The following is a 17,159-nucleotide window of genomic DNA, read 5'->3' as shown; positions in this document are numbered from 1 at the left end:
GCATCCGCCTGCTAGAGACGGGCTGCATGGATAATGGCCTGGAAGTCAGTGAGTGCACGCCCCGTGCCCCTTCTTGAGATCCCCCCCCCCGCACCCCTCCCCCCGAAGCTCCTGTGGCTGAGTGGATTCAGTATCCAATAAATGACTTTTGGGAAAAAAGACGTGCGCAGTGGCAGAGCTTCAAAGTCCCCCTCTCCCAAGGGATGGTGACATTGCTAGCAGTTTGCCAGGACAACGGACCCCAACGAAGCAGCCCGCAACTTCACACAGTGGCTGACCGCCTGCTCCGACGACCTCGTGCCACTAAAGAACCCTCCCAGCAGACCCAGAAGCAAAAAGGCACCCTGGTTCACCGACAAACTCAAGGACTCCAAGAAGACCTGCCGCACCCTCGAGAAAGCCTGGCTCCTCGACCAGACCACCGACAACACGACCGCCCTCAAACACGCTACCCGCAAGCACCACCAGCTCATCCGCACCACCAAGAAGAAATCACTGAAGGAACGACTGGACAACAACTCCCACGACAGCAAAGAGCTCTTCACCATCGTCAAGGAGTTCTCCAACCCCAGCACCGGCACCAACGACATCACTCCGTCACAAGACCTCTGCAACTCCCTCGCCTCGTTCTTCCGCCGCAAGATCGCCGACATCCACAACAGCTTTGGCGCACCACCCACGCATCCAACCGTCGAACCAACGCCCCCCACCGCCACCCTCCGCACCTGGACCACGGTGACCACCGAAGACACAGCCCGCACGATGAACACCATCCACTCCGGATCACCGACCGACCCCTGCCCACACCACGTCTTCAACAAGGCCGACTCCACCATCGCACCCCAACTCCGGAACATCATCAACACCTCTTTCAACACCGCCACCTTCCCGGAGAGCTGGAAGCACGCCGAGCTCAGCGCCCTCCTGAAGAAACCTACAGCGGACCCCACCGACCTCAAGAACTTCCGCCCCATCTCGCTCCTCCCTTTTCCGGCTAAAGTCATCGAGAAGATCGTCAACAGACAGCTGACCGCCTTCCTCGAGACGAACGGATCTCTCGACCCCTCGCAGTCCGGATTCAGAGCCAACCACAGCACCGAGACCGCCCTCATCGCAGCCACCAACGACATCCGGACCCTGCTCGACAAAGGGGAAACAGTGGCCCTCATCCTCCTGGACCTCTCCGCGGTGTTCAACACTGTCGGCCACCGCACCCTAGTCCAGCGCCTCAGCAGCATCGGTATCCAAGAGAAGGCACTGGAGTGGATCATCTCGTTCCTCGCCGGAAGAACACAAAGAGTCCGCCTCCCCCCGTTTCGCTCCGAGGCCACCGAAGTCATCTGCGGCGTCCCGCAAGGATCTTCACTCAGCCCCACTCTCTTCAACATCTACATGAGACCGCTTGCAGCCATCGCACGCCAGCACAACCTCAACATCATCTCGTACGCCGACGACACTCAGCTGATCCTCTCCCTCACCAGAGACCCCGACACCGCCAGAACCTGCCTACACGAAGAGATGAAAGACGTCGCCGAGTCGATGAAGGACAGCCGCTTGAAACTGAACTCGGACAAGACGGAAGTCCTCATCCTGAGATCTTCGCCCTCCGCCCTCCGCCTGGGATGACTCCTGGTGGCCCCCAGCCCTGGGCACCGCACCCAAGCCAACCGACCACGCACGCAACCTTGGCTTCATCCTGGACTCCTCCCTCTCGATGACCAGACAAGTCAACGCCGTCTCCTCATCGTGTTCAACACCCTGCGTATGCTTCGCAAAATCTTCCGCTGGATCCCGACCGAGACCAGGAAGACAGTCACCCATGCACTCGTCACCAGCCGACTGGACTACAGAAACGCCCTCTACGCCGGAACCACAGCCAAGCTACAGAAAAGACTCCAGCGCATCCAGAACGCCTCCGCCTGACTCATCCTGGATGTCCCCCGACGCAGCCACATCTCCATCCACCTGAGGAACCTGCACTGGCTCCCCGTCGACAAGAGGATCACGTTCCGGCTCCTCACCCACGCACACAAGTCTCTCCACGACCTGGGCCCCAAGTACCTCAACGACCGCCTGACCTTCTACACGCCCACCCGCCAGCTACGGTCCACCAGCCTCGCCCTCGCAGCCGTACCACGCATCCGAAGAGCAACCGCCGGAGGAAGATCCTTCTCTTACCTGGCTGCCAAGACGTGGAACTCACTCCCCATCCACCTTCGGCTGACCCAGGACCATCTCGCCTTCAGGAAACAACTCAAGACCTGGCTGTTCGAGCAGTAGCACCCCCCCTCCCCCAAGCGCCTTGAGACCCTCCCGGGTGAGTAGTGCGCTATGCAAATGGTTTGATTGATTGATTGATTGACTAAACATAATGTTCACAAAAGTTATGTACAAAACTTTAAGCTATTGCCATTATAAATTACAATAACTTTTATTTAAGTATTAATTATTTTAAAAAAATTAAAAGCCATCGTTATTTGTAATATCAATACATCGAAGTCACGTAAATACAACACATATTACAGTACAAATGCTATAGGTGTCACATTTGCGAAAGTTAAAACTATTGGCATTGTAAATGACAAAGCTATTAATTTTGCTGTTTTCCAAACCAACACATAAATAAAAAATTTGACGTTTACAATACCAATAGCTCAAACTTTCCTAATTCAAGACCTATTGCATTGCAAATGCTTGTTACATTTGTCACCCCGAGTGGGACGGGTATGCTCAGACGTGAGTCCCGTGCTCTCCACACCACTGGAGTCAAGCTATTCTGGCTGAAGACGGCTGATAGCCAGAAACTGGTCCTAGGATGCTTGATTCCGGTCCAAGGAAGACATGGCTTGGCAGTTCGGGCTGGACTGTTCCCATGAGGCACAGGGTCAAGGCTGATTTGCATATGGCCATGTCTGAATTGGGGTGGTGTGGTGAGCAAAAAAACGATGGATTTAGGCCCAGATCTCTGTACTGGGGTGAATGTATGACATTGTTCTGCATTCTGTCCATCAACTGTTGTTTTTGCATTTGTCACCCGAGTGGGAACGGGTATGCTCAGACGTGAGTCTCGTGCTCTCCACACCACTGGAGTCAAGCTATCCTTGCTGAAGACAGCTGATAGCCAGAAACCGGTGCTACGATGCTTGATTATGGTCCAAGGAAGACATGGCTTGGCAGTTCGGGCTGGACTGTTCCCATGAGGCACAGGGTCAAGGCTGATTTGCATATGGCCATGTCTGAATTAGGGTGGTGTGGTGAGCAGAAAAACAATGGATTTAGGCCCAGATCTCTGTACAGGGGTGAATGTACGATATTGTTCTGCATTCTGTCCATCAACTGTTGTTTTTGCATTTGTCACCCCGAGTGGGACGGGTATGCTCAGACGTGCGTCCCGTGCTCTCCACACTACTGGAGTCAAGCTATCCTGGCTGAAGACGGCAGATAGCCAGAATCCGGTCCTAGGATGCTTGATTCCGGTCCAAGTAAGACATGGCTTGGCAGTTCGGGCTGGACTGTTCCCATGAGGCACAGGGTCAAGGCTGATTTGCATATGGCTATGTCTGAATTGGGGTGGTGTGGTGAGCAAAAAAACGATGGATTTAGGCCCAGATCTCTGTACTGGGGTGAATGTATGACATTGTCCTACATTCTGTCCATCAACTGTTGTTTTTGCATTTGTCACCCCGAGTGGGACGGGTATGCTCAGACGTGAGTACCGTGCTCTCCACACCACTGGAGTCAAGCTATCCTGGCTGAAGACGGCTGATAGCCAGAAACCGGTCCTAGGATGCTTGATTCCGGTTCAAGGAAGACATGGCTTGGCAGTTCGGGCTGGACTGTTCCTATGAGGCACAGGGTCAAGGCTGATTTGCATATGGCCATGTCTGAATATGGGTGGTGTGGTGAGCAAAAAAACTATGGATTTAGGCTCAGATCTCTGTACTGGGGTGAATGTATGACATTGTTCTGCATCTGTCCATCAACTGTTGTTTTTGCATTTGTCACCCCGAGTGGGACGGGTATGCTCAGACGTGAGTCCCGTGCTCTCCACACCACTGGAGTCAAGCTATCCTGGCTGAAGACAGCTGATAGCCAGAAACCGGTCCTAGGATGCTTGATTCCAGTCCAAGGAAGACATGGCTTGGCAGTTCGGGCTGGACTGTTCCCATGAGGCACAGGGTCAAGGCTGATTTGCATATGGCCATGTCTGAATTGGGGTGGTGTGGTGAGCAAAAAAACGATGGATTTAGGCCCAGATCTCTGTACCAGGGTGAATGTATGACATTGCTCTGCATTCTGTCCATCAACTGTTGTTTTTGCATTTGTCACCCCGAGTGGGACGGGTATGCTCAGACGTGAGTCCCGTGCTCTCCACACCACTGGAGTCAAGCTATCCTGGCTGAAGACGGCTGATAGCCAGAAACCGGTCCTAGGATGCTTGATTCCGGTCCAAGGAAGACATGGCTTGGCAGTTCGGGCTAGACTGTTCCCATGAGGCACAGGGTCAAGGCTGAGTTGCATATGGCCATGTCTGAATTGGGGTGGTGTGGGGAGCAAAAAAACGATGGATTTAGGCCCAGGTCTCTGTACTGGGGTGAATGTATGACAATGTTCTGCATTCTGTCCATCAACTGTTGTTTTTGCAGGACCATCAGACCCCCAGTGCATCCTCCTCCTATTTAGGAGATGGTCTCCCATTGCAGCATTCAGATGTAATGCTGTCCGGCGAAAACTGCACCACAACTGCTTCCAGGAGCTGCATTCTCTGAGGCACAAGATTGATAAAAAAAAGCCCCTTGATAAACATACCTTTCTAGATTAAATATTTTATTGGCTAGGCATGGGGCTTGGTCTCCTCCACAGGCACCCTGTGCTGTGCTGAGGATTGCAGACGAGATCCCCCATGCCCGAGGTTCCGTCTCCTCCCGAGTCCTTGGCGGCTCCTTTGAGTTTCACAGGTGGAGTCCCCATATTTCATCACTCCTGGATGCCCCGCATCACAATTTCTTCTCCCATCAAAAGCACTGTGGGTGAGGCCTGGAGTATGGGGCACCTCTAGAGGGTTCTGTCAGCACAGAGATCTTGTTAGCGGCTTCTTGGTGGGGTAAGTGATGTGGGTAGGGCTGTGGTACGGGAAGGCGATACTCTGGGGGAAAGCTGTCCACACAGAGCCTCTCCTTGTAAGGTAGGACTGCACTGACTGAAAAAGAAGCCCCAAGAGTCGTCAAAACAAGCCAGATGGAAGCCCCACTCACACAACAATGAGGTTGAGCATAAAGATGCATAGATCTGCCAAAGCTCAGCCAATAAAGAGGAGTCTTCCTCACCAAAGCTGTTGTTCAGTGTATTTAAAAATGGTGGCATATGTGGCGGCATTATTAGGAGATGGACCACCCTTCTGAACCCAATAAGACTGCAACAAGCACTCTTTTTGGTTCAGCCACACAAGTTCCTCCCACACAGATACTGTAACTTAAGGTGGTATTCACATGGGTAAAAATGCATTTGTTTATTTACTCATGTATATATGTACCACTGCACTTAGGAGTACCCCTAAACGTTTTCACTATTCATCATTTCCGAGTGGAGATCAATACTTAGGTTCAGACTTACATGCTTCTACTCAACCAGATCAGGGATTGGAACTTCATACATAAGGAGTTACAAGTACAAAGTTACTAATAGTAATTTTTAACAACCAGGTGGAGCTCTCCAACACCATGGTGAAAATGTATCTATGTGAAAGTATAGCAAAAATTATTAAAGCATATTATTTTGACAAGTAATTATACAAATATTTTAATCTACAATAGTAATGTGAATTTATCTTACACAAAAAACGAATACAAATTAATTTTATACCATATTAACTCATCAAATTAAATGTGCATTAAGTAAATAAATACATTAATTAAACATATAAATCATTTATTTACACTCATTTAAAAACACATTCTACCTTCAAATATTTTTTTTTGCATTTAATATGTAGTATATTTTGTTAAAAGTTATGAGTTGATATATTTAAATTATTTTTAATTTTAAATGAAAGTTTAAAAGTTTGATTCATTTTTTAAATTAAATGTATTGTTAATATTTAAAATAATATGTCCGTTAAATGTTGAAATAATGTAATTTGTTTACAACTAGAATGTGTGTGTGTGTGTGTGGGTGTTGCTTTACTTAGTCCAAGTCTGGGGAGGAGTACCTTTACAATTGGTTTGGCACTTTAAGGACTGTAGTGAATCTTGTTATAAAGCATAGTCTTACAATTTTGTGGGTGTGTGTTCTTATTAACATATTCCTTCCTACACCCCTCCTTAAACTTTCCTAAACAGTTCCAATTTCATAGCAAGCCTTCCCTATTTTCCTTGCACACCTCTTTCTTTATCCCATGTTTACTATTAAAACATATACTTTGATAGAATTCTGCCAAATACTGGAAAACCCTCCCTCTCCACCTGTGCAAGGAACCCAATCACCTTGCCTTTCAAAAGTCGTTAAAAACATGGCTCTTTCCCTATTTTGGATGTTTTTCTGTTGCCTGCCGCTATCAGCGCTGGGATGCCCTCAGGTAGCCATGCACTCGTTCAATGTATTTTTCATTTATTTTCATGTGTGGAGTTTGCCGCAACTATGTCGGTGACCTTCCTCCAGATGACAGGAGAGTCAGAAACCATCACCATAAGCCTGTGAATAGAATTTGGGATACTACTTTATGTACTACAAAATGCAGTTTGTGACTTGTAACTAACATGTGGGTGGAGTCATGACCCCTCTCTCCTTAGTGCTTTTAAATGCTCTTTTTCTGGTGATAACATAAGGCCAGTGATACGCACGCTGGCAGGCCAGACCTAAAAATGACCCAGTGTGTTGTATTGTCCTATGCACTGTGCCAATTGTTGCAGCGTGCAGGTGCGTTGTTTGCCTCCAATGGTAATGTGTGTTGGCACCGCTAGGCTGGATGGTGCTTTTTGTGTTTTCTTTGCCAGAGCTGACAAATCACACCTTTAATGGCCTCCAGGCAGCAGTATTTAGTTTTTTGTGTATCTGGTTGTGGAGCAGCGCACACACACCTTTTAGTAGCGCCTCTCCAGGGTGGTCTCCCATGCTATATAGAGAAGCAGAGACAGGCTTTGCCAACCAGGTGTTTCCTTTGAAGGTCTCTACAAGGTCAGGGCAGCAGTCCTGGAAAAGCTGAGCTGCAGATAGGGTGGAATATAGGCAGGTGCTGCCTGGGTGATGTGAACTAGTTTCTGCCTTTTCAAACCTACATATTGTGGTGAGGGTGTGCGGATGTGTTTATACCTGTGGAATTGTGGAAATGTTCACATTCCAGCCATCCTGACATTGTAAAGTTTCTAGAGTATTTCCAAAGAATGCGAAAATCAGTTTGTTTTGTTGCAGCATAGTGCAGTGTGCTAAATTCCCCACTAACTGCATTTGTCGCCAGCATTTATTGCCACTTTGAATCTGTTTGAAATTGATGTCACGTGTTTTACTGCGGAAAAAGGTGCAAGTGATGGCTTTGAGTGACCTGGAGCTAAATACAATGGCATAGTGTTCATATAGTCCCTGACAAGGTGCTAAAGCACACTGCACAGTGTGGTGGGAATTTTGAATTTCATTGTGACCGATTGAGCTGGGTTCCACGTTCTAGACTTGCTCTGGAACCCCTGGCCAATGGGTCTTTTGTTACCTGCTTGTAAGTATAGTGGAGAGAGAAATTACATTTTCGATTATATATTACCAATGCTCATGACGCCGAAGGAATACAACCTCCTTATCCAGTTTTAGTATATTTATTACAGTGCCAAGAAAAGTTGAACTTACAAACACCTCTTAACGACAGTGTAAAGGTACATGTGCACTAATACAAAACCAAATCTAAGAACTAAATTTAGTCGGTGCGACAGGCACAAAATTACCAATTCCTGCATCAGAACACAAATGATTATAGAGACTATGTCAAGAGATTTCTTCACTGGCAGTTCATGAGTAATAGCATTAAATCCGTTCTAACGTGACATCCCTAATTAGCTTTCACCCAGGCACGTTCTCTAAAAGGTGTCAGCATGTGAAGACTTCCTAAAAAGCACACTCACGTCAATGAGGTCGAGTACCGTAAAGCTAGGGAGCTCACTCTAAGATGCTCTCCTCGGATGTATGTCGTTACTACGCCTGCTTTTACAACGCATGCCTTTACCACGCAACTTTTACAACGCAAGTCGTTACAACGACTTGCGTTGGGGGGGTGCAGTATAGTGAATAGTTTAATTTACTATTCCAACTCCAGTCCCGTGGATAGTAGGGAAGGTTTTGGATAGTAAATTAAACTATTCCCTATCCTACAGCGCCCCCCAGCGCAAGTCGTTGTAACGACTTGCGTTGTAAGAGTTGCATGGTAGAGGTAGTGCGTAGTAAAAGTTGCATTGTAAATGCTGGTTACTCTCTCCTCTCTTCAGGTAAGGCAGAAGTGTGTGGACTCTGTCCCTAACCCTAATACAAAAAGTCGGGCATCACACCCACAAATATATCACATGATCACTTTATTCAATTAGACCCCTCTCGTTTGGTACCCTTCCATGAGCAAATAGACATCCAGCTTCCAGCTTCTAGCTCGATGACCTTGGTTCCCAGGCCTTTCGAGACATGAATGGCATCCTCCTACATTATCGGCTCCGCTTGTTCAATAGCATCCTCTCCTCCCTAGGTCCTGTCCGACTCCTAAAACAAAGACGTTATTCAAACTAACGAGGACAAATTCCTGCACCTGCATTTGGAAACATGAGAAGAGAGGATTCCACAAGCACATATATTCTAATCAGCAACCTTCAATCCGAAAGTGAACAGGGATAAACGAAAGTCAGGCCTAGCAAGTTGTCAGCGAACATAAGGACCGTATACATGTTTTTAATGGGAAATATCCTTTACAACGCAACTTTTACCACGCAGTGCTATTACAACGCAGGTTTTACAACGAAAACCATTACAACGCATTGCGCTGGGGGGGCGCTCTAGGATAGGTAATAGATTTAATTTACTATCCAACACCTTCCCTAGTGTCCACGGGGGACTGGAGTTGGAATAGTAAATTAAACTATTCACTATCCAGCACCCCAAAGCGCTATGCGTTGTAATGGTATGCGTTGTAAAAACTGCGTTGTAACAGCATGCGTGGTAAAAGCATGCGTTGTAACGTCATACATCCGTTTTTAATACATGCATAAATGAACTGTTAATACACACACGTTACTGAAGCTTTTAAAAAAGATATATCCGTTAGTCATGAATATACTTCTCACATATATGATTACCTAAATTTGTACAATTACTACGTTAATTCTTTGGTTACGTGAAGAAAACTCTTAACACGTTGCTTACATGTTATTACAATTCACATTCTAATAGCATAATACAATGAATTACAGGTTGATGTGGACGAACCATGACTATAGCACACCCCTACAAATAAAGAGCGTAATTGCACTCTATCATGACCCATGGGGAAATCATTTTGGTGTCGTGAGATAGAATCGACAGATGAGCAGTGCACCCAGGAACAACCGGGGAGCAGTTAATTTCGAAGCAACAGAAGAGCAGTCCATCCTAAGAGTGACAGAGGAGCAGTGCGCCCCAGGCGTAACAGAAGAGCAATCCAGGGAATGCAGAATATAGGCAGTCATGGCTGATGCTCATTATAATCCCCTGGAGTGAGAGAAGATGTACACATAGGCATGGATTATCTATAGCATACTAGGATTCCCCAATTCTTGGAAAGGAGAAAGACATAGTGAATGTGCCTTAGGAACCACCAGGGAGCAAAAAGCCAGGTTATGAGTGGCAGAGGAACCATCCATGGCATGCATGCACTATGACAGATGAGCATTTAACACTTTCGCCGTGGCGCGAATTCAGCCGCGGCGCGGGCCGGGCTTGGGAGTGGGCGTGGCGCTCCCTTACTCCACGCCGTCATGACTCACGGGCGGCATGTGCTCAGGACAGCGTGGAGCTGTCATGACCCCGCCCACTCACTAATTCGCCCGCACAGGCGGGGAATAGGGAGCGGCAGTTGATGACGGCTCCACACCGTCATGAGCACACGGCACACGTGGCTCATGACGGCATGGTGCTGTCATGAGCATGGAAAGGGTTAAGGGTCTAACAATTCTCTGAGGAGTGTAACCTGCTGGGAGGAAGCAGCTGCAGTGGATGATCTTTGGAGTCTACCCAAGAAAGGTGTAGTGCCGCCCACAGACATGCACTGGCAACAGGAAGCCAGGGGCCTAAGATCACATATAGGTGTGAAGTCCCACAAACAAAGGCACTAGACCGAAAAAAAAAAAGACAAATTACAAATCGCAGAGGCCATGACTACATAGCTTGGACAATACCTCTTGCCCCTTGTCATGGTGAGGAGCACTTCCAAGCAGATTTCAGACAATGTTTACTAGGGTTTCTCAGGGGGGCAGAGGAGCAGCCAGACTGTGGCACCTTGAGTTCACCTGGCAGTGACATAGGAGCAGCCCCTGAGATGGGCTATTTAGAAGGCAACAATAATAAATACTCTATAGGGTCTACACATAAGTGACAGAGGAGCAGCCCTACAGACGTGCTGCAAGCATAACTGGTCTATGGGGCCCACTCATAAGTGACAGAGGGCAGCCTTTGAGACATGCTGGCAGGATACATGGTATATAGATTAACCCTGGGCAGAGACCTCCGCTCCACCTGCGGAGTGTGCGAGGATTTGCATTCACCGCAGCATTCCGCGGAGAATGCGGAGAAGTCAAATCTCTGCACACTCGGCAGCGGAGCTGAGTTGGCTAGCCCCCGCCTCCACCCCCCCATTATAAAAAGTAATTAAACATTAATAAAAAATAAATTTAAAACCACTTACCTGTACTGCGGCGTCCCTGGGCTGCGCTCCTCCTCTTCTTTGCTGTCTTGCTAATCCTTGTGAAAACTGCGCATGCACGCGCGTACATGTACATGTCTTGCGAGAAATGCACATGCACAGTTTTCACAGGGAAAGAAGGCGAAAAAGAGGAGGAGGGCAGCCTGGGGACGCCGCAGTACAGTTAAGTGGTTTTAAATTTATTTTTTATTAATGTTTAGTTACTTTTTATAATGGGGAGTGGAGGCGGGTGGGGTAGCAGAGTGGAGCAGAGTTCCACAGAGTTTGTTTGCAACTCCGTCGACCTCCGCGTGGCCCCGCTACGCACACTATGCCCGGGGTTACTATAGAGTCATCCCTCAGTGACAGAAGAGCTGCCCTTGGACATGCTGGCAGGATAAATAGTCTACACAGTCCACCCATCAGTATTGTATTGTATGGGATTTATAAAGCGCCGGAATCACCCTCGAAGGGGTATTTTTGCGCTGCAGAGGAGACAAGAGACAAGTCAGGCAAAATCAGTCCCGGAATAATTCAGTCTTCAGGAGTTTCCTGAATCGAAAAAGACTGGGGCATTTGCGAAGGTCCTGGGGCAGAGTGTTCCAAGATTTTGGAGCAAGGTAGGCAAAAGTTTTGCCTCCTGTTTGTCATTTCCTGTAGCGGGGGACCACAAGAATCCCTTTACCCTAGAATCTAAGTAGTCTGCTTGGACGGTATAATTTAAATTTTTCTGCCAGATAGCAAAGGCTCACACCATAGAGAGCCTTATGGGCAGAGTTTAAACTTGATTCTCTGGTGAATAGAAAGCCAAAGAAGCTGTCTCAGCAGAGGCCAGGAGGAGGTACGAGGAGGCGTTTTGAGAGCCAGACTCGCGGCAACATTCTGGACTATCTGTAATCTACTCAAGAGGGATGCTAAAAGAGCATTACAATAATCAAGTTGGCTGATGACCTGGGCTTGAATCAGAGTTCTTTGGACTGATAAGGGCAGCCACTGGAACACTCTGCGCAAAAGAGTCAGAGTGTGGTAGCAGGCCCCGGAGGTGGCCATGCCTTGGTCTCTCATAGATAGGGAGTTATCCAATCGGACCCATTTTTTGCCATGTGTGACAGGGTGGGTGCAGGGCCTAACATAGCATGCCACCAATTTGGGAACCACGTTTTTTGAGCAGAGCCAAACAACAAGATCTCAGTCTTAGCTGCATTCAGCTGGAGGAAGTTTTCTGTAATCCAACCAGAAATGGCTTGCATGCCCTCAGCAAAGCGATGTTAAATTAACTCTGTATCCTTACCAAAAGATAAAAGCAGTTGTGTGTCGTCTGCATAGGGATAGGGAGTAAATCCGTATTCTCTAATAATCTTGGTAAGGGGGGACACATACACATTGAACATGGTGTGACTCGGGCAAGAGCCCTGGGGCACCCCCTTAGTAAGCTTCAAGGGATGGGAACGAAAGGGGCCTAGGTTAATCGTCTGAATGCGCTGGTCCAAAAAGCTAGCAAGCCACTTAAGTGCCTGTCCCTACAGGCCAGTCTCTCCCATTCGTAAAATCAGTTTCTGGTGAGAGACAGTATCAAAGGCTGCTGTTAGATCCAATAAAAACCAGCAGTACGGCCTTGTTGTTATCCAGAGCCATTTTTATATAATTTCTGACACCGATGAGGGTAGTTTCCATAGAGTGGTTGGGTCGGAACCCAGACTAGAAGGAATCAAGGGTACCTTGAGATTCAAGATAACCCATCCGCTGAGTGTTGACGTACCCTTCCACCAGTTTGTTCATAAGCGGCAGAATTGAAATAGGGCGATAGTTGGCAATCACATTCACGGGTATCGGAGCTTTTTCTTGATTGGTAACACTTGAGCGGCCTTCCATTCAAGTGGGAGTACCCCTTCCCTCAAAGAGGTGTTTAGGATGTTACAGATGGAGAGGGCCAGAAGCGGACAAGTAAGGGAAACACATAAGCTGGCATAACATCGAGAGGAGAACCAGATTTCTCTGTTCTTAACATGGCTTCGGCCTGTGGTGGCTGTATCGCATTAAAATGCTCAAGGCCGACATCAGACCTTTTCATGGTTGAGGGCAGCAGATTAGAGGGATCCAAGGAGTTAGAATCATGAGGAAATTGATCATAAATTTGATTATTTTTTTCATTAAAATAGTTAGCTATGTTATCACTGAGTTCTTTGTAGGGAGCAGGCAGTAGGGTTAATGGAAGTGTTAAGAATTTTATAAAGTTCAGTTCCTTGGTTGAGTTGCCCTCTTGATTAAGCTTTGAGATGACATAGGCTTTCCGTGCCTTTTTAAAATTCTTGTGGTAGGAAGTGAGTGCATTTTTATAGTTATATTTCTCATTTTCCATATGAGTTTTTAACCAGATGTTTTCCAAAATTTTGCATTTAGATTTTCATTAGGCAAGTCAGGCGTGTACCAAACTGCACATTTTTTGTGGATGTTAGTTTGTTGTCCTTTAAAGGAGGCTAGAGTTTCTATCAGTGAAGGGATAACCTAATTGAAGATACTAAGCTTGTTGGCAATATCCATATGTTCATCAAATATGGGAGGTATAAAGTGTTTACAAAAGGAGTCAAGTGTGACTTCATGCCATTGTCTTCTATGATTGTGTTGGGTGTGCGAGGGTACTCGATTCCTGAAAAAGCCATTAATCTGGAACTGAATCAGTGAATGATATGACCAGATCACTGGGCAAGGGGGATTAGTAGATATGTAGGTTGATTTTGTATGATGTCCAAAGTATGGCCAGCCGAATGGGTAGGGCCTGCGTTCATCTTCGCAAGGCCCAAAGAGGCCATATCAACAAGGAAATAACAGCATCAGTATTCTCACTATCTTCACTTTAGATATTGAAATACCCCAGTAGCAGAAAGTGTTTTGTGGTAATCGTGTGAGGGGCAATTTTCTCCATCGTTTTTAAGTTAAAATCTTTAACAGGCCGGGGAGGGCGATAAATAAGAGCACCCTTTAGGCTGTCCTGGGGAGTAAAATCAATTTTAAAAATACATATTTCTATAGAGGGGAGATTTGCGACCCCTTGCCGGAGGACGAACAGGATGAATCAGATGGGGAAGAGGGAGAGGTTTAGCGCAGTGAGCGTTCTGTGAGGGGGGGGAGAACAGAGATTAAGAGAGTGGCCTTTTGTTACATTAAAACGCAGGATTGACGGGAGGAGAGTAAATGGCATATCAGTTTAGAGGGATATATACTTGAACACAAACATGACCCTCAGGGGCTGTAACGAGACTGGGGGAGAGGCTGCCTTGAGACACCTGAGTGAGATATTTACGAACAGTTAGTGTTGCTCTATGAATGACCAAATTATTGTTCCTAACAGTTACTTTGATTTGTTGTTGTTCATAAAAACTGGAAAACCAAAAACCGTTACTTTCTGGAAACTGATGCCTGTGCCACACCTCTTTATTGCAGCAACTGTAATGCAGTTTACATTATTTAATAATCTACCAGAGACTTTGTGGTGCTGTATTGTGATTAACACCATACTATAGCGGCCAGCCCGTTGGGTTGTAGGCATTCCGCAGTGTAATTGTATGACGCAATAAAGGTTTTTGAAAAAAAAAAAATACATATTTCCATATCATTATCAGAGGTGGAGTCAATAATGGAGACTTTCAACACATCTTTATATACAATGGCAACACCCACTCCTGCTTTTCTTTCCCTATCCAGTCTAATGACCAGTGGCAGAGAAGAAGCCCCAGACACTTCCTTGAAGAATAACTGGTCTATTGAGTCCACCCATCAGTGACAGAGGAGCAGCCCCAGATGCTTGCTGGAAGGATAAATGGTCTATAGGGCTCACCCACGAGTGAGAGAGCAGCAGCAAATGAGATGTGCCGGCAGAAAAAAGGGTCTACAAAGTCCATCCATAAGTAACAGAGAGCCCCTGAGATGTGCTAGTTGCAGGCAGCCAAGATAACTGGTTTATTGGGTCACCCAGGATTGACAGAGGAGAAGACAACACATGAACTAGATGCAAACAGCCATTTAATGATCTAAAGACTCTTTTAAGGAGTTTATCGTACCAGCATGCTCAGGCAGGAATGTAGCCATAGGGACTACTCATTGGAGTCTACCCAGGAGCGATATACTGGTTACTGGTGGCCAGCATCCCAGGATAACATGTGCTGACCCGCAAGCATGGGCACGTGACAAAATGAGTCAAACTACGCAAGTTCCAAATCGAGGTGGTCATGACAACGAAGCTTGTGAAATGACACTTACCCATTTGTCGTAAAGATTCAGTGGCATCTGGCATCTACCGCAGTAGGGCATGTGCATGTGCAAAAGAAAATTAAAAAGACTTTACCAAATGATGTCCTAGGCTAGGCTCTGGAGCTCTTCTCTCACTGACTTCCACAAGAACTGGATACTGCAACTCCCTTAACCAATCCTGATGCTGCTCTCATGCTGTGAGAGCAGCGCTCTGATTGGATTGAGCAGCCTCATTCAGCGTCCTACAGTGACCTGGAGGCCTGCACCTACGCTAACCTAGCTGTCCTTAGACAGCTGGGTTAGAGGTTTCAAATTGCACATGTCTGGCTGGGCATTGCAAGACAGCTGACCAAAGGTACTTGCGCGCTTTGAGAAGTGCGTAGCATGCCCACCTTCCTCACTGCTGCTGTCACTCTGCAGCGTCCCCACTCCTGTCCTGATGCTCTGTTTGGGACGTTTCTCAATGTATGACGTACCTCATACATATTAATGAGGTAGGTCAAATCGCGACCCACTATGAATTGATATTGTGAGAATAAACCTATTAATGCATAGGTCGATTCTCAAAATAGCAATCAATCAATCAATCAATCAATCAGAGCATTTGTAGAGCGCACTACTTACCCGTGAGCGTCTCAAGGCGCTAAGGGGTGGGGAGTGCTGCTACTGTTCGAAAAGCCAGGTCTTCCAATGGGTTCATTAGAAGTCAATGTGCAAATTGTGACCACTTCTAACAAATCGATTTAACTTATTGCAAGTTATAAATTGATATTTGTCACAATTTACAATTCCTTAAATTTGTACGTGATCCTATGCCCTAATGTACAAAGATACCATTTAAGGAATGGTCAATTGCAAAAAATAATGATTCACATTTTGTGACTCCTTAAATGGAATGTACAAATATTAATTTGTTAGAAATAGTCACAGTTTAAGCACCGACTTCTAACTAATCGTTATCCTGAGATGTGGCAAATTCATAATTATGCAGAAAGCTCCAAGGTCGCAGAATCACATAATCCAATACCCTGATTATATTTAGTCAGACAAATGGACAGACTGGATGGGAACAGTGGCTCCTAATTAATGCCAAATTTTAGGTTTCACTATTTGTACGCTCATGACTTGGCAGGGTGCACACTGTGCCTTCAAAGTGCTGATCCCTCCAGTACAATTGCTCAAGAAATCCTTCTTGCTTTTCACTTGTCTTCTTAAATGTACAAAAGTGATTTAAAAAAACCTTTCTTCTACACTGGAAGAAACCTCACCTCCTCTTTGTTAGATTAAGACCCCCGGGGTGGAAAGGTGTTTGGAGTGAGAATCCGTGCACTTGTGTTTTATTTATGCCTAGGGGTCTCCAGTTCAACCTGTGAAATATTTATTTCCTCCTGTACTCGCGGATAATCTCTCTGCTCCTGGAGCTGTGTTACAGCTCACACTGGTAATGTTATGAGACCTGCAGTCGGGAAATACACGCTCTGCGCATCCCATGAAAGCTGGAATAAAATCACCTTTGAGCTGATGGAAGGAACATCTGCCTCAGCATGCACTGACTCAACTGACATGAAAATATGAAGTTATTCTAGAAAGGGATGTGCACAGTCTAGTTGTTTACTTGTGTGCACTTATGCAATATTTCAGAAAAATTACATAAAATGCAAAACCAGCAATAAGGCAGTGGGACCACCACTGGACCACTGCAAACATCGGGGATCATGGATTCCGCGGCAATGGTGCGGCGGTCTGGGCCCTAATATGATGGCAGGGCCGCTGCGGCACTGCTGAGCATATTAGGAGCTTCTTCACCACCACAGCTTTCATGGTGGTGAGGCCGCCATGAAAATTGTGGTGGTGAGGAAACAAAGGGAGGCCTACAAGGCCCCCTGTTGCCTCAGGGCCTTGGGGGGGCCTGCAGGGGGGCACCTATTGTGCCCCCCAGGGTGCAGTCACCTCCTTTCCTGCAAGGCGTGGACTTTACACTCCATGCCACGCAGGAACAGGCTTTGCCACTCCC

The sequence above is a fragment of the Lissotriton helveticus genome, chromosome 11 (genome assembly GCF_964261635.1).
Source record: "Lissotriton helveticus chromosome 11, aLisHel1.1, whole genome shotgun sequence".
Classification (NCBI taxonomy): Eukaryota; Metazoa; Chordata; class Amphibia; order Caudata; family Salamandridae; genus Lissotriton; species Lissotriton helveticus.
The sequence above is the reverse complement of the archived record's forward strand: the minus strand, read 5'-3'. Positions refer to the sequence as shown.